This window comes from Pteropus medius, unplaced genomic scaffold (assembly GCF_902729225.1).
Source record: "Pteropus medius unplaced genomic scaffold, Ma_sr-lr_union100, whole genome shotgun sequence".
Lineage (NCBI taxonomy): Eukaryota > Metazoa > Chordata > Mammalia > Chiroptera > Pteropodidae > Pteropus > Pteropus medius.
This window is the reverse complement of record NW_024345481.1, coordinates 2,900,126-2,921,749: the sequence shown is the minus strand read 5'-3', so window position 1 is coordinate 2,921,749 and position 21,624 is coordinate 2,900,126. Positions and strand designations below refer to the sequence as shown.

Here is a 21,624-nt window from a genome sequence, read left to right as displayed (position 1 = left end):
ATGTCCTATAATTCTGCTGTCATGCCAGGGATACAAGCAATGAAGGAAAGAGAATGGCAGCAAATGCAGTGCTGGCTCTTACTAAACTCTGATTCAGGAGAACAAGCTGCTTCCAATTAGCAACAGGATGTTGAAGTGCTTAGTTCTGTCGAGGGCGTGTCCCCTTTAGAATAAATCTAATCGGCTCCAGAAATGTCAGTTTAAAAATACTATCTTCTTTACAAATCTATCACAGGCACTCACTACTTTTCTTGAGCAATCTCACTCACTCCCATGGCTTCAGAAATCGAATATTTTGATGAATCCAAAATCTTTATCTTCGTTTCCACTTGAGCTGCAGGACTGACCAGAATTCTTCAACTACAGTTTCATGAGGATGCCCCTCAAAAACCTTGAATTTAGCAAGTCAAAAGCTGGACTAATTTTTCTCTTATAATTCCACTGATCTCAAAACAACTTTGCATTCTCTTTGTTCAGTTAATGACAAACTACCAATCTGCTGGAGCTCAAAACTTCGGAATTTATTCATGTGTGCTTATATTGTTCCAATCAGAAATCATGCCACTATCTTTATATGGCCATCACTTCTGCTTTAATTCAGGTTTCCATTAACTCTTTATTCTTCAGGGCACAGTTCAAACTTAATTTCACAAACATTATCTATGTACCTACCATTTGCCAACTATTGTGTGCAATATGCCACATATTAAGGATTCACATGGTATCAAATGGCACCTCTTCTTTCCCAGTCCAACAGGTTAGCCAACTACTCCTCAAAATACTCAATTATGATGATCTGATTATTTGTTTTCTACTTTAGCCTGCAAGTTCCTAGAAGACAGAGAATGACATATTTTGGTATTTACCTTTTCATTCCTGACACATTACAGAGACAGCACAGTGCTTAGTATACAAAAGGTAATCGATAAATTCTGTGGAATGGTATGTACATTTAGCTTATCACCCTTTGGTTTTACAAAGACCAACTGTTCCCCCTCATGATATCATCTCAAGGTTCTAATTTAACTAAAAAACTATTCTCTTCCTCAAATTTGGAATTCAGATGATCACCCTTCTATCAAAAATGGAGTTGATAACATCGTCCCACACTGCACTCTACAGAGTAACTGTCAGAAATTTAGAAATTGTCATGTGAAGTTTTACACCTATAAAGCCTACTAACTGTACTGGGTGAGATGAAAACAAACAAACAAACAAACAAACAAACAAACACACACCACACACTTATATTCCATAGCAATGTAATTACAAATAAGCTTTAACCCAGTAAGTATAAAAAGACTATCTCTTACCACTTAATCAAGCAGGACCTAAGCTACCAGTGATTTATAGCATACATTCCCTTAGTTTACAACTCAGACAGCAGCTAATTTAATAACTATACCAATCAGAGTACTTAGAAAGAATTGAACAAGTTTAGCTAACTTATCCTGGGAGGGGATTTCATGAAAGAATATAGGGTGAGTTCACAGAATTGGTTGTGGAGGACCAGGACTGGAAAGTAAGAAACAAGGGAGACACATCAACAGAAATCATTTGCCCAGAATGTCACCGCCAGCATTTCCAGTCAGGGGCTTCCAATATTCCAATGCTTCTAATACCGCTAGACTGCTGACTTCTGTGTGGTTTAAACAAGAGCTTAAGACTGGCCAAGCCTTAGTCATGTGCTCCCTCCACAGCTCTAAGACCCGGTCTCCTTGGGATCCAGCAGTGGAAAATATAAGACTTTTTTTCACTAAGTTCCATCCTTTGGGAGACTGCCCCCAATAGAAGGCAGGTTTCTATACTGAGCTAATAAAAACAAACAAATCCAGCAAATATTCAATACTATCATCAAGAATATCATGCCTAAAATGCTTTTTGCGTGTGCACTAGCAATGCCCAAAGTCGAAGCATTGATCTCCAGCAAGGCCTTGTGCTATGAGATTCTTGCAGTGTCACTGAATATGCCCATGTAGCTGGCTCCTTTCATTGATTTTCAATTGTCACTTCAAGTCTGTTCAGGTATGCCACTGAATTCCTTTTGTGACATCCAATTTGGCTACGGTGCAATCAGTTTCTAGTCAGTACAGAAAAAAATAAGTTCATGATACTGTGTGCAAGCACCCCTCAGCTTTCAATACACACTCAACCAAAATCTTTGTATGATATGTAATGTGACTGTAGCATGCCAGGCTCACTCTGAGCAAAACACGCACTGAAATTCTTACCTCATGACAGATCCTGTCTTCAGTGACAGTTACACATTCTGGTAAATGCCTTTAGACCAACCAAATGGTGTTGATGTAAATCAGTAAGATTGCTTCTAGCACTGATTTTTATCATAAGGCTCAACTGAGACCCTAAACTCAGAGTTTGACAGTTTTGATACTATATTCTTGTCCTGCTATTGCTCTTCATGAAATGAATAATGTTGAGTCAACATACTTCAGAAAGTACTGGGTCTAAATATTAGGGAATGGAGTTGCTGGCTCCTGGGATTATCTTGAAGACAAGTAACTGAAGCTGAAATCAAACTCTGGAGGCATGGACTTCCTCTACCATGTTACAGTAAGCTGCAGACAGTGTAATAACAATAAAATGACCAGGTCAGAAACATCACACCCTACTTAAAAACACTCACAAACGTTTACGGTTTTCTATCATACTTATTACGCGGGCACATCTGTTACTTTCGTTAGTATTTTGCAGGAATATTCATAAGCTCGAATGGACTACTGGATATTAAGAGAGCTCTTCTTATTTCACAGATGAGGAAAAATGGAAGCCCAGTAGGTTAAATGGCTTAAGGCCATAAATATAGTTATTGGAGAAAAATCAGACTATAACTCAGGTCTCCTGATCCTGGGTCAGTGCTTTCTGTTCTATACTATACCATTCCGATGGTGAGAGCCACGAACAGAAGTCTTTAGGGTAGAGTCAATCGGTGACCACTAAGGCCACTTTTGTATGAGCAACCTGTCAATACAGGGTGTCCTTAGTTAGCCTCCAATACATTTTTCTAGCCACCCAAAGTGTATTCTCAACTTAAGCGACTGTATTCCTTCCTGGTTTTCTCTCCACTTGTCTGCTGAGAATGAAGCCCGCATAATCTGCTTTATTCTTGCCATTCCAGTATTCCCAGAACTATCTGTCTGGAGTTCTTCGACCTAAATCAACTCCCTCTGGGAATCAAGATGTGGTCACCAGCTGATGACAAGGAAAACTCCTGCCTGGACAGCACTGGTACACCTCCGCCTAATACAGAATCCCCCACGTTCTTGAAAACTTTACTTCTTAAAAATGGCTGTGGGATACATTTCTTGGAGGCCAACACTAAACTAAATCAACCAGCCTCTTTCCAGTCTAGCTCTGGCTGCGACTCGTTCCCCTGGAAAGTACTCTATGTAGCATAATTTGAAACCCAGCATCTCTCTGTTTCTACTACTTAGAATTAAATATTTCATCTCTCTCAAATATATTAATTCTAACTCTACAGAAAGTACCAACAAGAAGAAATAGTTACAGTATAACAAGGAAATAGGTTTAATATGAAAACGGCAAGGGCTGATCACTTAATGAATTTAACTGAAAGAGCTAAAAAATGTGTATATTGGGGTGTGTGTGTGTGTGTGTGTGTGTATGTGGGAGGGGGTTGTCGTGATTTATATGAACCTTAAAAAAAACCCATGATGTACTACACTGGTTCTGGACCACATTTCCAGAGATTCTGCCATAACTGACCGGAGTGTGACCTGGGTAGGAGGAGTTTTCAAAGCACTCAGGTTATGCTAATTTTCAACTAAGGTTGAGCATCACTGCCAAAGGTAAAGGAATCTGGCTGGAAAATGTTCTAGGCCTTCATTATCCAAAATAAATATAAGCCACAAATATGATCCACATAGATAACTGTAAAATTTCTAGTAGCCATGTTGAGTTTAAAAAAGAAGTTAAATTGACTTTAATAATGTATTTTGTTTGATTCAATATATATAATATCTTTTCAATATGTAATCAATAAAAACAATATGTTAATAAGGTACTTTGCATTCATTTTTTTGTATCACTGTGGTTCACCAGACCTGTGATTACTGGGAACTTTCACAAAATTGAACCTTTGCATTTGTGTGTAAAGCAGCGAAGAGAAACTCTGTTTGGGCAGAGACAGTGGTTCATTCTGAGCAGGAGACTGGCTCCAAGGGCAGCCAGGAGTCTCCTGAGGCTGTGGGCATCTTACACAGCAACATCCTCAGAATTAAGAGGATTCAGATTACAGAAATGCCAATGTTCAGATACCCCTACCTCCCCATCTCTGAATTCCAGATCTTTGAGAACCGTATCCTTCAAATAAAGCAATGCAATGCTATACATACGCCGTGTTTTTGTCCCCTCCATCCACGTGGGCGCTAATGGTACACAGCACAGGCTCTTTTCTTTCTATACACAGAAGTGAAAGTGCAGTTCGCAGATGCTTCAGATCTGAACACAAGTGATGGTGACTGAAAGATACCCTGGGGGCACCAGTTCTGCTAGCCGGGGCTTCTAAACCTCTGGGGCAATCTCTCAGACTGGCTGTTCTGCAATGAAGTACAAGGTCTAGAAATCCGGCTTTACCATAAGCACACGTGAGGGTCCCTAAAACACCTCTCCACGTCTCCCCTTATTGCTCTAACAAAGGAAATGCCTCTCAGAAAGACAGATGACCCACAGATTAACAAAAAGAAAGTATTATGGTATTCATTTCTTACAGAATCCCTGAAGAGCTGAGAAGGAACCTGTTTAGAAAGAGTAGGGGTTTCAAAGTGAAGCAAATCGGGTTCGGATTCTGCCTCCGCCACTGGCCAGCTGCGGGGCCGTGAACATGGCAACCTCTTGCAATATCAAGTTTCCAATGTGTGCAACAGGCAAAATAATACCTTTGTTTGCAGGGCTGCTGTGAGTGCTATAAATAATAAGTAAAAACCTAGCAAGATGCCCAAAGCAGTGCTCAATAAATAAGAGTATTAAATTTTCAAAGCAGAGGACAGAAAGAGATTAAACAAACAAAAAATATAAACAGCATCCACAGTGGCGATTACTACTGAAAACCACCATACTTTGTAAGCTACCTACATTCCTATTTTACCTAGAATACCCACTTCGTAAGATGAGCACGCGGCAGCCCCGGTAGGACGTACAATCTCACAGAGCAGTAACTTCACTCTCCGTTAATTTGGGAAGAGCTTGGATATAAAGGTTTCCTAACTTGATCGATACTGTAAACAAATTAAGAGAATTTAAGCTACTTAAGATTAAAAACTTGATTGCACTGTTTATAGATTTTTCATAATCAAGAATAGGTCTTCTGATATTTAAAAAGCTCTGAGATGAGCTCTAGTTGACACGAGTTTATTTTGTTTTTGTAAGAAAACTACTACCCAACTAGTAGGGCCCGTTCTATTGTATTTCCCACTTTCTTTACTAGTTTGTAATTTTTTTCACTCTTTTTATTCTTTCAGTGGTTTCCACTGCAATTTTACCATACATATTTAACAAAAATCTCCCTTTCTGGATGGTAAAGAACTTTAGTTGCAATCTCCCGCTTTTTAGTTTATTCCCATTGAATAAACATTTTAGTTCTTTTACTTTTAATTCCACACTCAGAGACTCGATCATTATTTTATATCACATTTTTCGCTTCGCCCGCATCTGTACCTTCTATCTGTTTACTATTCCATCTCACATCCTGGACATGCCTGCGGGGATAATTTTTCTTTCTCTTGAATTATCATGTTACAGAAGTTCATCTGGAGGAGCTGTGAAGGTTTTTCAGTGATAAACTCCCTCAGTTGTTTACCTCTAAATGTTTTTATTTTATCATAATTCTTGAATAATAGTAATAATAATTTCTCTAAATCCACTCTGTAGACATTTTTCCTACTTCTAAATTCCCCAGTACTATAGAAGTCTGCAATCACACTAACTCTTCTGCTTTCCAGACTTTGTCTCTGATGTTCTATAGCTACGGTCAGGCAAATATTTCTTATTTAAACTTGGAATGCACTACACTTCCTGGATCTGTGGAATCCTTATATTCATAAATTCTGAGAAGTAACTATACCTTTTGAAATAAGCAACACAGATATCGACCAAGATACGGTAGTAGAGAAAGAAAATGGCGATAAATTTTATGGTACTACTTACGCATTTAAATTCATTTGTAATAAAAGGTAAATCAATAACATCCATATTAACATCTCACAAAAATAAGTAAAACACATCTACGATTATACTATGGACCACAATGTCTACTGTGATACGGTTGTTCATGGACCATAGTTCATAAAAAACAACTTTCTGATGACAGAGAATTCTTTCCTCAGACTTCAAAAAGAATTTATATTACATTTTCATTTTATACTTCATCATAAAAGTTCCCACAGCATAGAATAATGCAACACTTCACACCTATTAAGCTTTCTTTTCAACTTGTTCACATAATTCATCTTAACTAATCAAATCACAATAACTACATAATTTGTTCTTGGCTCTAACTGCTTACTAAAGGTACAGAATTCATACAGAAGGGAATTTATGATAGACCTACGATACTTTTTCCACAATTAATTGGAGCTCAAAGGAATTGCAAAATGCTCAAATATCTAATTATCTTATAACTATTTTATTTTTTCCAATTCTTTAAATATCAATAATATATATACACGCTTAACGATAAGAACACAAAAATCCTTGACCATGCTAAAAAACACCTGCACTAAAATAACCAAAGGAAACAAGAAACTGGAACAAATGAAGTGGAGAATGGTTACCCTATTCGCTTCTGCCCATTCCATACCTCTTCCCCAAGCAAAATTAAAAAACCAAAGTACACATCATGAAAAAGAAATGGAAACTCTGACAGGTAGTCTGGCTGTTGGATCTTTTTCAGGCTACTGCTAAGCAGGTGCAATTAAACACACTGGCTCTCTTCCTTTGTTACAAAGTTAAACCATTAAATTCACCAGGAGGGTGGTAATACTGGTCATAATCTACAAATTTACTGCAGAACCAAAAAGAGTGAAGTAGCGATTTCATGGCTAAAAACAAAAGAGGTCATACAACCTTCCTTACAGTGAAGGGTTAACCACTCTAAGGAAAGATTTTTCACTTTCACATATGTACAATCTCAGTTTAGATGATTTATACACGTTGCTTTGCTTAAGCTTATAGGAAGCCTTGCTGCATTCAAATAGTTGTTTTTACAGGCAATGAGGCTGAAACATATAAATGTTAACAAAATTAGAGATAGCAGTCCAGAATCTATACTGATCAGTAGGAAAGAATACTTCTGCCCTACTCAAAGGTACTCAAGAAAAATGAGGGTGGGGTGGAGTAAAGAGGGAGAAAAGGGGGAGGGGAGGAGGAGGGAGTGAGGGAAACTGAAAACCTCAGAGATAAAACCAGTGAATTCTCAATGTGAGTGTGATCAATTCTGGTTCAGTTTGCTAAACTTCATTTTAGATTTACCCTTATTCCAGGATTCCATAGCAATCCTTATATGAGAAGGGATAAGAATTACCAAAATACTGCTTCATAAATTACCAAGAACAGCCCCTTGCAATCTTGTAGAACTGTGGTAAACAGGTTGGCTACATTACATCACATTCTTTGCTCAAGACGGGGATCAAAACATAGGCTAGGCAGGCAGATGGGCTGCATCCAAACACTGGCGCCACATGGATCGAGCTAAGAGTTATTTAACCTCTCTGTGCCTCATTTTCCACCTCTACAAATAGGTATACTAGAAAAAAGTAACTAATCATAGGGATGTGAGGGATTAAACAACTTAATACATTTGAAGCACTTCAAAAGTATGTTAACTAATGTTAATATCATTAGCAAATAAATATTAATTAAATGTCTGAAGTGACAGAGCATTTTACTTCATTATTAGCAACAATGAAATTTATGAGTTTTTTTGCTGCTGACACAGATCCCGCTTCTCTATCTAAGGTAGTGAAACTGCACAGACAGGACCAGTGTCTCTAACGAGTCCTCCCACCTAAGAGAAACCCACTTTCCACATGCCATGCTATCACCTAGTTTGGGGCCAGTCTTCAACTACCACGTCTGTTTCCTAACTGGCCTCTCTCCTCTAGTCATCTCATTCTCCGTCATCAAATTAGCTACTGTGTGAGTTCCTAACACGGAACAGGCTGCACATCACTCCTCTGCCCTAACACTCAATGGCACCCACTGCCTACCTGACCCACTCCTTTACCTGCATCTCACGCCCCTTGATGTACCCTCTGTTTTAGTCAAAGAACTGCAGTCAACCTTCAGTATCTGCAGGGGACTGCTTTTAGAACTCCCCTCAGATACCCAAATCCACAGATGCCCAAGTCCCTTATATAGAATGGTGCAGATCAATGCTTACACGCTGGGTTTCCAATGAAATCTTGCATGGTTTCATATCTGCAGCCAACGCCTGTGAACACTGCTGCCTCTGCATGTGACAGCCTCTTCAGCTCAGTGACAGGCAGGTCTTTTCTCTAACAAACCCTGTACGAAGACTGACTTCAAGGCAAAGTAGAGAGGGTGACTGGTACTCACAAATAACCCTAAAAGCTAAAAGCACCTGATTTCACTGTTATTCTAGTCAGTGAATTACTGACCTTCTTCAAGACGGTCTGTATGTAAGCAACATTCTTAAACACAGTAAAGGAAGCCCAAACACCTGACACAGGAGGCAGCGTAGTTTGGAGGACAGGTGTGCCAACGTCAAACTGTCAGCTCCCAGCTCCGCTTTACAAACTGTGAGACCTTACGCAAGTCCCTGAAAGAATGATCAGTGGAAGACACATCCTGTCATCTCGGAGAGGCTCCTGAACACAGAGAAATGGGCACCAACACTGCTAAGTCCCGAATGCCAGGGAAGACCTCGCAGTCCCCCACTCAACTTAAAAGGCACCGTTTGCCTAAAATCCTCCCAGCTAATAGCAGGGCTTGTAGTAATGGAAAATCACTATCATAACATCATAGCCCCTGGCACTCTTATCAGGAAAGTTTACCTGAGTTAAGTTTAAAAGGTCAGGTACAAACCCAGGTTTGCTCACAGGTTTTCTAACCTCCTAAGTGGACCAGACTATTCTCCTAGATTCCTGTACCACAGGCCAGGGCCAGCAAGGGATTTATTACAAAGATCAGGGAAGGAGGGGCTGAGCCCAATCTGGCTCTGCTACCAAAAAACAAAAACAAAAAGGAAACAAAACAAAAGCAAGCAGGCAAATAACCACGAACCACATGACAAAATGTGATGCCCAGTAGAGACCGGAGGCTGCGCCATCTCCCCCACACCCACGAGCCCCCCAGGGGGATGCGACACTACTCTGTCACGCAGCCTACTCCAGGCCACAGTCTCTCTTATTCCTCCAGCGCCACACTTCTTTCTCTTTCCCTTTTAAACACCACTTATAATCCCTTATTGCGGTCACCTCTGTAGGGCTAGACTAGTTTCTGCTAGACTGTAAATTCAAACAGGTTCCTGCTCTTCACATCAACATGCCATTCCAGAGCCTGTGAACATGGCAGACGAACAGTAACTGGGATGAGCAAATGAGTTTGGATAATCTTTAATAGCATCTAGGCTAAAAAGAAAGAAAAGATGACATGAGGTATCTAGAACAGTCAAATTCATAGAGACAGAGAGTAGAGAGGTGAGTGCCAGGGGCCTAAGGAGCGGGAATGGAGGGTCAGTATTTAATGGGAACAGAATTTCAGTTTAAGTAAATGAAGCGTTCTGGAGATGGGGTGATGGTTTCAGAGCGATGTGAACGTCCACAATGCCGAAGACCTGTACACGATAAAGCGGTTAACATGGTAAGTCTAATGCTATGTATAGTTTACCACGATTTAAAAAAAAAGTGTGGGGGGTGGGGGGAGGAAAGGAAGTGAGGAAAAAAGGAGGGAGGGAAGAAAAGGGAAATAAATGTAATTAATGTATCTCTTCTAGTAACACTTATTTCCCAAATTAAAATGTTTTGATAAGCTCTCGTGTAATTTAAATTTTTAAAAATTTCTCACCTAGGTCCTCCTTAAGTATTGTTGCGAAATTTCTCTCAGAACTTCTAATATATTGATGTTCCAGAAATCCTTCTTTCCAATTCTGTTCTTAAACTAATGTTATTACTCATTACTTATAATTCTTCTCTTCTCTTTAATTGTGTGCTCCAAATCCTAGGGCTTCTCTCTAGAATTTCTTTCTAAAACAAATCTACAACAGAAGCTATGGTTCATTTCAAAGTAAAAAAGCTCCTAAAATGTATTGAAACCATTAATTTATTTTTAAAATAAAAATTCAAGCTTTAGGGTGTCTAAAGTTGTTGACTCTAGTCTGGCAGCAATCTCCAATATTGATTTTAAAAAATTAAAAAAAAAAAAAACATTCTGGGATTCTTTTTTCCTCACTATGGAAATAAGTGCAAATACAGGAAATTTAGAAAACTGGGAAAAATTACTATAACCTTCAACATTAAATAAACATTTTCCAACTTCCTAAAAATTTTAATAACTGTTAACTTTAGTCATATAAAATTTCCATTGAGAGATTGTGTGAAAATTCATTAAATTAAGCACCTTCTACAAGCCTTCAGGTTGTTTCCAGTTTCTCAATAGTCTAAATAAGGCAGCAAGAAGCTTGTCTTTGTGCTCATAGCTCTCCTGCCCCCGACATCACGGACTGTTTCCTTCGGACAGAGTCTCAGACGTGGAACGCAAGTTAAAGGACAGGATCATCTCTCTGATGTATCTGTGTGAGTTCATACATACACATTCTAAAATACACAGCATTTTTCTTTAGATAATTGATAACATTTCCTTCTATACAACAATAATTTAAGATTATCCGAACATGAAAAAAGACAAAAAATTTCTGGTAAGTAGACTTCCTTGTGAATGAAGTCGTCTTTTTCAATTGTGAAATAAAAACATTCAGCCTAGAAACTGCAGCTGTGAGCTGACGGCCTCTTCGTGGAGGCGAGAGCAGCGTACGCACGTCTTTACTCTGTTATATATATTGTATGCTGCTCTGAGTGTTTTCAACAAACTAAAATATTTTTCATTTTGATTAGACAGTTCTTATCTTTCCAGTGTTAAACCTCCACAAGTTCCCTAACGATGAATAACTGAAATAAAAACGTTGTATTTACTGGTAAATAGCTTACTAAGAATGTCCTAGGCATAGCCAAAGGATGGCTGATTAATCAGACTGAGGAGTGAATTCCTTGCCCATAACATCGTCCCCGACCTGGCGCGCCTGCTTAGAATCAGGCGTTTGGAAACAGAGGCGCGTGGAAATCCACCATCGTTACTGAAGAACCCACCCCCAACGCTTTCCGATGGTGAGAAAAACTTAAGACCACCACTCCACGTCTAATAAAGGGCTAATTAAGGACCAAGCAAGTAATTATATGCAAAATAAAAATTAGGTCAAAAAAATCTAAAATTATGTCACTACTCTAAATAGTAGTAATTACTCTGAATGTCTCTGGTTCATAGTATGCAGGACATTTCGTACATACTTTGCTATTCTCTCACCCCTGTCACAAACAGACACGACACATCGCCACTTGATAACTGAGGGAAGTTTCCAGCAGCAAAGCAGCCCAAAACTTCCATCTGGCATGACATGGGATTCTCAAACTGCAACTCATCCTATAAGAACGAAAGAACGGGAGAATGAAAGAAAGAACGAACTAAAGAGTAAGAGTCTAGCTCCGCCTCAACCTGTAGCGCCTGAGGGCCCGTCCGCAATGACGCCCCACCCATCCAGTCGGCGTCTTCCGGAATGCTGTCACCTCTCCACAGCTGGCTCCCGTCCTTCAGATTTTTAGATCAAAGGTTTATAACCTCTGAGAGGTCGTCCCTGACCACGCGGCAGAATTTAAGCACCTGCTCACTCACTTTCACATGGTCATACTAACTGTATGCACGACAGTCATCACTTTCTGACACTTCGTGGTAACTGTGTACCCACCGCCTTCATCCGCTGCAAGGCAAGCTCCCGGGGTGCAGGAACTGAGCCCGTCTTTCATTCCTGTGTTCCTAGTGTCTCACTTGAAAGCAGGTCTGAAACATTTGCTGAAAAAACGGGCCTCTGATGTGGCTCAGGGGCACCTATACGCCCACAAACCCATACAACACAAACGCCAGCACAGAAACATCACAGCCAAACACAGGCTTCCCCTGCTGTCCCAAAGCAGAGTGTGCCAACGAAAGTTCTCATAAACTGAGATGGAATAAAGCAGGGAAGCAATTACCATTCACTTTTATGAAAAACATTCTGAGCATCCCTAGACCCTCCCCCTGCCATTGCCAAATCACCCATCAAATCATACCGAGTCACACAGAAAACCTAAAATAACACTAATATGTAGTAGAAGCAGGGATGCACAAAATGGAGGGACATAAAGCTCAGATCCTTGCAGATACAGTTCAAACTCTGGTGAGCGAGGTGAGATGCTGAGTGTTCTTTACTGGGAAGGAGTTCGAGGCCCCTCTTGCTGCGGGGTGCATGCTGCCTCTACAAAGGCTCACTGCAAAACAAATAACGAAGACTATTTTTACTTTTGCTTCTTTTCAAAAAGCTAAAATCCTCTTTGGACCTGTTTCGGTTAGCCAAAGCAGGTGCTAGTGTGGGTCTTTTGTAAAGGTAGGTGGCGTAGGCAAACTCTGGGCAAGCGGGGGACACCTACATCCCAGCGCCTGCTCCTTCCTTCGACCTTTGGTGTCCGGTGTCCGTGTGCGAAACCAATGGCAGAAACAGGAGCAACAGTCTTTAGTATTTGCTGACTGGGAGGAGGAAGAGGAGGAGGAGGAGGAGGAGGAGGAAGAGACCAACAGTGTAACAAAACTTTATTGTGCTCTCACGTGCCAGGTTCAGACACAGGCTCCTGTGACCTTTACAGAAGCACTGTGAGACAGGCATGGTTATCTTTACCTTACAGGTGAGGAAATTATAACAGAGAAGTCAAGAACCCTCTCCAACGTCACACGACTAGTTGGTTGCATGATTGAGCTTTACCCAACTACAAAGTGCACGCTCTTAATCACCACATCATGGCAATAAGTGGATAACTTGAAACGTTTGAACGCAACCCCGACGTGCTCCCCACTACCTGCCACGCCTGAACAGCGCCCAGCACACGTAAGCGCGGAGCCCGAGATGTGCTCCGTCCACACACGGGCGCGTCTTCCGTGGCCTCCAGGTCGGAGTCACAGAAGCTCCACGGACATGCCACCTGAGGCTGACATCGTCACGGAAGAGGGGACGGGTACATTTTTTCCTTCTCCCAGCCCAAATTTCTTCCAACTGCTCTGCCAAATAACTTGGAACATGTTCCCACACTGCGCGGGCCTGCTGACAGTGCACAGCCATCTTTTCTGAAGAGTCATATTCTGCCATAGTTGGAGGGAAAGAATGTTCTTTTCCTCTTTTTCAGATAGAATAAACGCAGCTTGGAGTTGCTGTTCTATCACAGAATACAAGACCAGAGAAGATGCAGGGGCTGATTTTTTTACCTCGCTCCTGTTAAAGCAGACGGGGTGTTAAGCGCAGGGTTGCTTCACATGTGATTCAGACTCAACAGCCGAGGAGGAGACAGCAAGGCCCTGCAAGCACTGCCCGCGGAGTCCGCCAGTCCTGCCCCTCGGCACCCGACTCCTGAGACCTTTTTCAACGCTTCTCAACTTCTTTCAAAAGAGAAAGAGACTGGGAGAGGAGTTGAAACAGAAGAGCTGGATCCAGATCGCCCACACGTCCACGTCGTAAGCATGCTCAGAGCTGCTTCCTGCCCACCCCAGACGCAACGCTGTAGAAATCACCACACGGCACTGGCCTACACCTCCTCTCCAGAATTCTGTGACAACAGGATTTCCAAAGTGACAAGCTCCAAGACGACACGGCTCTTTAAGCATTAAACTGAAAAATGTAGGAATATGTCCTAAAATATTTTCCCATATGATTTTACTCACACCCATTATGAAGACTTTGCTAGTATTCACATTTTCAGATAAATGATTTCCTGGGATAATAATGTCTTTATGCTGATAATTTATTTTGCACAAGTTCAGTCTTCTAAAGCTTTCAGAAATCGTATATTTAGAGCCAAATCACTTCATATCGATTTTCAATGAGAATCGATTTTTAGCTATTAAAATGCATTCCACTATGTAAATGTAAACTTAAATGTAAAATTCTAGAAACAATGTGTGTGTGTGGGGGGGTGTTCCGGTGGGGAGCAGTGCGGTAAGTGAAAATAACAGTGAAAAAGAAGTTAAAATGCACGTGTTTAAATCTCAACTCTACCACTTGCCATCTGAACTTTGTAAATAAGAATTTTTCTACATCTGTTTCCTGTTATACAGAATAAAGAAAAATGCTTAAGATACTTGCCTCTTGGTAATTGTAAATATTTAATAAGATAACAAGGCGAAACATTCTAAAAGCTATAAAATGCTATATGATGACGACAATGCTAACGAATGTATCTCGATAACTAAAGAAAAAGGCATACTAAACATATAATTACAAGCCCTAGACATTTACAGAACAAGAAATAGTGTTCGTACACAGAACATGGGAGGAATCTGTAATATAAACATAAACTTCAACATTTTGAGGTACAACTCATATTCAACCCCTATATTTTGTCACAGGGCAAAAAATTGTGTTTATACAAATAATTAGTGTAGTACACATAGTAAATCACAACCTTTGAGAACAATTCTGTACCTATTTTGCTGTTTCCAACAGACTACATCAATTCACATGTGCTTGTGAAAATGACAGATTCCAAAAATAATTCCCTGGAGACTGAGATTACTGAAAACATATCTGTCTTAGGTGATGCTAATAATCGAGTCCACTGGGCTGGCATCCTGCATCCTCTATTCATGACGTGTTTCTTTTTTTCCCCTCCCAACGTCGCACATATTTTCAACATTTTATTTTTCAATCGTTGTAATAAATTATCAGGGTTATCTACTAATATGGCTACTTCAGGCAGAAACGTAGATTTAAAAAAAATCAATCAGGAGGCTGATTTGATTTGGACATTAATGACATTGTGAAACTACACTTCCAATTCACAAAATTGATTAACATTATGCAGCAAAAATCTAATTCACTCTGAAGCATTGATAAGACTTAAAATTCACAGTTGCTAAAAAAACAAAAACCTTTAGTAAAACTTACAAAAAACAAAATACATAACAGCAATACCCATTGCCTCAATACCCTATCTCTAAAATCTACGCCAAAATTTACAAAACACTCTTAAGACTTTATTTTGACTTATTATCTGGTTCCCCAAAACCATCCTCTGAGGGCAGATACCCCCACTTCACAAAGAACGAGCTGAGGCCCAGAGACGTGAAGCATCGGGCCCAGAGCATAAAAGCATAACAGCAATACCCATTGCCTCAATACCCTATCTCTAAAATCTACGCCAAAATTTACAAAACACTCTTAAGACTTTATTTTGACTTATTATCTGGTTCCCCAAAACCATCCTCTGAGGGCAGATACCCCCACTTCACAAAGAACGAGCTGAGGCCCAGAGACGTGAAGCATCGGGCCCAGAGCACACGGCAAAGGAGGACAGGCCCGGGACTCGGCGCTGGCTCCTGAAGCTCCGCACGCTTTCCCTGTACCATCCTGTCCCTGGCCAGGAACCATGAAGGGTGGGTTGTTGGTGACGGGTTTGATAAGATCCCCTTTCCAAGCCCTTCTGGTTTCCTGGAGTCTCGTCACGTCACCCCTCACTACAGGAAAAGGCACCTGCCCCTGGTTCGACCCCCGCTGCAGTATTCCTTCTGGGTTTTCTACCAACAGTAAAGCACCCAAACTGTGGTTTAGACTACTCATCAACCAAGCTTCTGGACAAAACTAAGGAAAATTTTTGTGGATACGAAATATTACTATTTTTCTCATAGTATCTGAGTGTGATGTAGGTTTAGGGGATCTTGTCCTGATTTTGGAAGAGCTTAAGGAGTTAGGGGAGCTAAATATTAAGTTCCAACTGATGTGGGGTCCTGAGGTTTTCGTCAGCTTAACTCAAGGGAGAGAGGCCTCCTTCTAATATTTGCGGTTCCAGATTTAGTAACAGGTTCTGTGTCATGTGTCCCATGCCACATATGGGGCAAACTTAAATTAAACAATTATTCATTGCTTATCTCGAATTCAAATTTAAAAGGCTGTCCTGTATTTTACTTGGCACCTCTACTTCCACTTCTGTGACACAATAACTCGTCACTAGGTTGCAAGTAGATTCTCCCACTAATCTGGTGACAGCTTAATATTAGCTAGTACGGCATTAACAATAATTTAGTCCTCTAGCACTGTCACGGAGCACATCTTCACAAGACCTTATCGCTAGCCACACGGGTAAAAACCAAGGCTCTGAAAAATTAGTTAAATGGCAGGTTTGAGGACCTTGTCCCAAGTTACTGTTCATTTCCTAGTACAGTGCCCTGGGCCTGGCACAAAGCGGACACACTCCCTATGCAATCCTGTGTTATTCACCAACAAACACTTATCATTGGCATGCACAGGCTCTAACAGTCACAGAACTCTGCTACTCACTTAGGACAATCTTTGTCCATACAACATCTGACCAGCTGGCTCCTTAGTCAGCACATTCTACAGCCCAATTTGTAAACTAGGGTACAGGTCAGCAGCTATTTACAATCTCTTCCTCCTTCTTAGCCTTTTTGGGGGAGATTGAGAGACAACCAGAGTTCTTTTTGGTAAGAAAAAAAGGAGAAAGGAAAATGAAACTGATTTTTCAGAGACTTGTTTGTAAATCATCTCAGCCCACCCTGGGAGATGCTATGGCTTCCTTCCTATTTTTACCTCGTTAGTTCAACAGGTGCATCTGAAATCCCTAAGAACAGGGCACAGCCGCCTCCTCTGGTACTTCTTGGAGTTCAGCAACCTCCTCTGCTCACAATCCTGCACAGCAGAGGGGTGTCACAGTGAGGGCTCACTGCAAAGTCCATCTACTCTGACCTCTCTGCCCGTGGTTCACCCAAACACAGCTGGGTAAGATGGGGACTCAGTACTCAGGACAAAAGACTCTCTCTGAGCACTCCCAAGGGAGACAGAATGAATTCATCATCTGTCTCTTAAAAGCTATGTGGCCATGGACAGGTTACTAAACTTAACTGGCATTTAAGAAACTAGTCTCAAGATTAGAGGTAGAGCACAAAAGGTGATCCAAAACAGGTAACAAGGATAGTAGCTGTCAGAAATGGCAGGTGTGTAACTATCCTTACTCAATCACTTAAATATTTAAAAAAAAAAAAATCTATTTTTGATTATCGAAGTATAGAGACTGGGTTTTCTCACTTGGGAAAAGCATTTTGTGAATGTAATTTTTCTGTTTGTGTGTCTGTTTAATATCACTTCGTCCTTGGAGGGAGTAAATCAATAACGGTACCTTATAAACTGCTCTGTGCACATCCCTAAACAATGAAATGGCATTCTTTGGAGTCAAAACTGGTGATCTTGTTTTAAGATTTAAAACCCATTGGAGCATTTTGCACTAAGACTATCTACCACCTAAGTATACAGTCAGATCTGTTATTAAGAGAGAATGTAGACTAACATACATTACGAGCAGAGTTCCAGTACCAATGTTATTGCAAATAAATGAGCCATTCAATTACTTTGAGACAACAGACTCAAGGAAAAAAATAATAAGCCTCTACTTTCACTGTCACTGTGTCGAAAATTCTCAAATAATGCTTTTAGAAAAAGCAAACAAATCCATGATAAAAATATCCAAAAGTGAAAATGTGCATCTCTATTTCTACACACCAGACGAACTTCATGTTCCTACATAATCCTTGTTGTCGTGGTACAATGCCTTTTGTCAGCCTGAGACATTCGATAAATATGGATTTTATAATCTAAGTGTCATTCAATAATTATATTAAACTATTCAGTAAATATTTGATACAGCATATATTTTATAAAGATGTGATATTTGATTTTACAAATTTTAGAATGTTATTGTCTATGTTTATTAACAAAATTTCAAAAGATAATCATCACAATACACTGTTTCAAAAAGAAACACGTCTATTTTGTTTATAGCCTTTACAGAAGAGCAATGGTTCCTATCTATGCTTGTCAAAGGAATAAATATTATTTCTATTACATATCAAAATATTTGAAAGTTGGGATTTTTGAAAGTTAAAGCAGCTTTGGCACTGTCCTTAGGTACCAACTTCATGATGGCCACTCTGAAGAATCTATATTTTAGAGAATTTTTTAAAATATTAGGGTCTTAAAGGTCTAAAATTATTTCATACCCAAGCATCATGTCTATGTGCAAACTAACATAAAATGAAGTATCACAAACATCCCACAAAATAGGAAATAAATGACTGTGTGCCGGAATTACCACGCTCTGCATCTAACAGAATACTTGTGATAAAAGTATTATATTGAGGATATAAAAAAATTTCCCCCATCCTCTGTTAAAATAAGAATTCCCACCACTGAGTAGATCGCCTAAAAGTAACCTATGGCCTCAAACTTAAGTGATAAGATACCACCCCCTCTACAGGAGGGAGGCATTTGAGGACCTATTATTAAGATCTTTCCTTTAATTCACTGAGAACTATTTTCTTAATCGTGGTTAATTTTTAAAGATCCAAAACATAAACTTGGCACCAAAAGAACGGCACTGTGTTGCTGCTCTCCACCCTTTTCTGTGGCTGGTGGCTCACTAAAGTCCCATACCTGGCTACTAATCCTTGTGTCACTGCATCTCTCTGGTGCCCTGAAGCCCGATGGGATTCCTCTACAGGTAGGCCAACTCTCCAAGGGCCAGGGGCCTCTAAGCAGGAGGGAAGCCACGTCTGGTCTGGAGAGCCACGACAGCTGTGACCAGTTTTGTCAGTGCGCAGGCCCAACAGATGGGAGCCCATTCTGAACACCTCCAGCTCCTGAAGGCCAGGCCCTGGTGCTTGCCTCTGTCCTTCCGTTTGCTGGGCAACTTTACCAATAAGGAAAATGGAGAACTCACAAAGGGACACACCAGAATCAAAAACACACATTTAGAACAAAGCTAAAGAATCACCGAAAACAAACTAACCATCTTCAATATTAAAAGGCTGTAAAAATAATACAAAAATGGCTTCTCATTTTTATTATAATTTTTTTATGATTCTGAACAGATGAGAAGGGGCATTTATATCATAATGACATGTTAGTATGTAAAACTTTGTTTTTCTATGGGGTTTTCCCCTCAAACCTGCAAACTTAGAAAGGAGCAACAGGAACTAGCATCGTACCAAGCAAAGCGCTACCCAGACACACAGGCATGCTGTGTCTACGTAGCTACTTTAACTATTTACAGCAGAAAGTCAAAAATCCAAAAGCTAAAACATAAGCTTACTGCAATTTACATTTATACACTACCTTGTTTAGTTATATACTATATATGTTATTGCATATATAAAGTATATACACTACATACAATGCATGAATTGTTTCTATTGTGGAAACTAAATTAAACTTAAAAATGAGCATCAAGATTATTGTCATAACAAGAGAGATCTTTGTAACTATGTCAACTGTTTAAAAATATTATTTTCTTTATTATTTAATGAGGATTACAACTTTGTTACATTATTTTTGGATGATTTTCAATATTAACAATTTAAAAATTTATATTTGAACACATTGACACTTGAGATGCAAATTAAAGTACAAAATAAAGAACAGTTTACAAATACCGCATCCAATTCCAATTGAACTTCTGCAGTACCAAAAATGTTTGTGGGGGAAAATCAAGACATTTAGAACAATTACTGTTTATGAAAACATTAAGTTCCAATTATTCCTAAGTAAAAGAAATTAAAAGTCGGTATCCTGACAAGGTAGTCATAAAAATATCCTTTAAATTTCTGGAATTCAAGACAGAAATAACAAATATATAAAAATAAACTTTTCCCCTAAGACATTTCTCTAATTCTAAATTGATACAATAGAGTGGACAACCCTAGAAGAATACATGGATGGATTTCCACTTTCTTATGAATACTAGAAGAGCCGGGCCCGCACAGTAGGTTCTGTGGGGCCACAATGCCAGGGTTCAAGCTCTGTCCCTGCCATTTATGCCGCCGCGTAATCGTGGCCAAGGTACAGCTCCTCAGAGCCTAAAAATAAACTAGCACTAATAACAGTCCTCACATGTTGTGAAATTTATTGATTTATTTATTTTTAATTTTTTTATTTTTTAGGCGAGGCAACCCTTGGTTGACTTCACCAATTGCAAGGACCTTGTGAGCTTACGATCCCTTATTTTTTTTACTTTTTACGCCTACAGCATCTAGTCTTCTTAGCTGGTCTCCCATCCAAGTACTAGCCAGGCCTGACCCTGCTTAGCTTCCGAGATCAGATGAGATCGGGCTTGTTCAGGATGGCATGGCCGTAGACGGAATGCTGTGAAATTTAAATGAGTTAATACATGTAAAATGCTTGCGCAAGTGCCTGGCTCATAAGTAAACCCTCAATCAATGTTAGTTGTTATTACCATTATAAGTATTAATCGTTTTGGCTGTGAAATATGATTAGCCATGAAAAGCCACTTTTGGTATGTAATTACAGTTAGTAAATACAATAGAGCAAAAATATAAAATAAAACAAAAAGTTAAGGAAATGTGCTTTGGCTTGCTATCCAGTCCACTGATGCTACAATTCACTAGGCTAAGTCTTCCAAGGCCCAAGGCCATACCTAGTCACTTCTGTGCTCCTGGAACAGGAAGCCCAGTGCCTGGCAAGACGGCACGTGCTCTTTAAGTGCTCACTGAATCGGAGTCAAATAAATACTTGCTGTATAAGAAATTTTACATTACTCTCTGTAAAGTTCAAAAACAAATTAATTGGCAAGAATTATAACAAAGGGTTAAACTATAAGCTGAGATGTCTCTGATTAACTAGGGGATGGCTATTTATCATTCCCACACACGGCAGCAGTAGAAAGGGTTCCCATCGTACAGGAAATAGCCTAACAACAAAACAAGTACTACTGTTTCTACAGCTACCCACCCCCCAACCCTTGACTGAGTGCTTTTCCTGTGTGCGCTCTATAAGTGAATGGCAAACATTATCCCACTGACTCCTCACGGCAGCCCTGTGACGTGGGTTAATTAACTCCATTTTACAGATGAGGAAACTGAGGTTTAGCGATATTAAGTAAAATGGCCATAATCACACAGCTGTCAAGTGGAACAAATGGAATTAAAAACCAAATGTGTAAACTCAGAATCCTCAGTAAACGACAATCTGAATAAAACTTTAGATTCTCTTCAGTTGATGCACTGGCTTTGTGTGGGACAGCTTTGATAGCTTCCTACAACTGAAGATTACTGAAGTCACTGAAGATTAGCGTGCATTATCTTGTGAATGTCAAAATACATCATTATCTTTTCGCTTGCTTAGGATTTTCAAACTTAAAAAGACATGATCTTTACTTCACCTTGACCTCCACGATACAGAAGGACCCTCCGTAGCAGAAACACCAATGACCACCATTATGAAATTTTGCCCTCAGTAGCGATAAAAGACACATA

The 21,624-nt window shown here is 39.9% G+C and overlaps 1 protein-coding gene and 1 pseudogene across 1 annotated transcript in view; both read right to left on the bottom strand.

Moving 5' to 3' along the window:
* Positions 1 to 21,624, bottom strand: part of ARID1B (AT-rich interaction domain 1B) — a 380,804-nt gene that overhangs the window by 173,409 nt on the left and 185,771 nt on the right.
* LOC120611470 (uncharacterized) lies at positions 20,370 to 20,488 on the bottom strand (annotated as a pseudogene).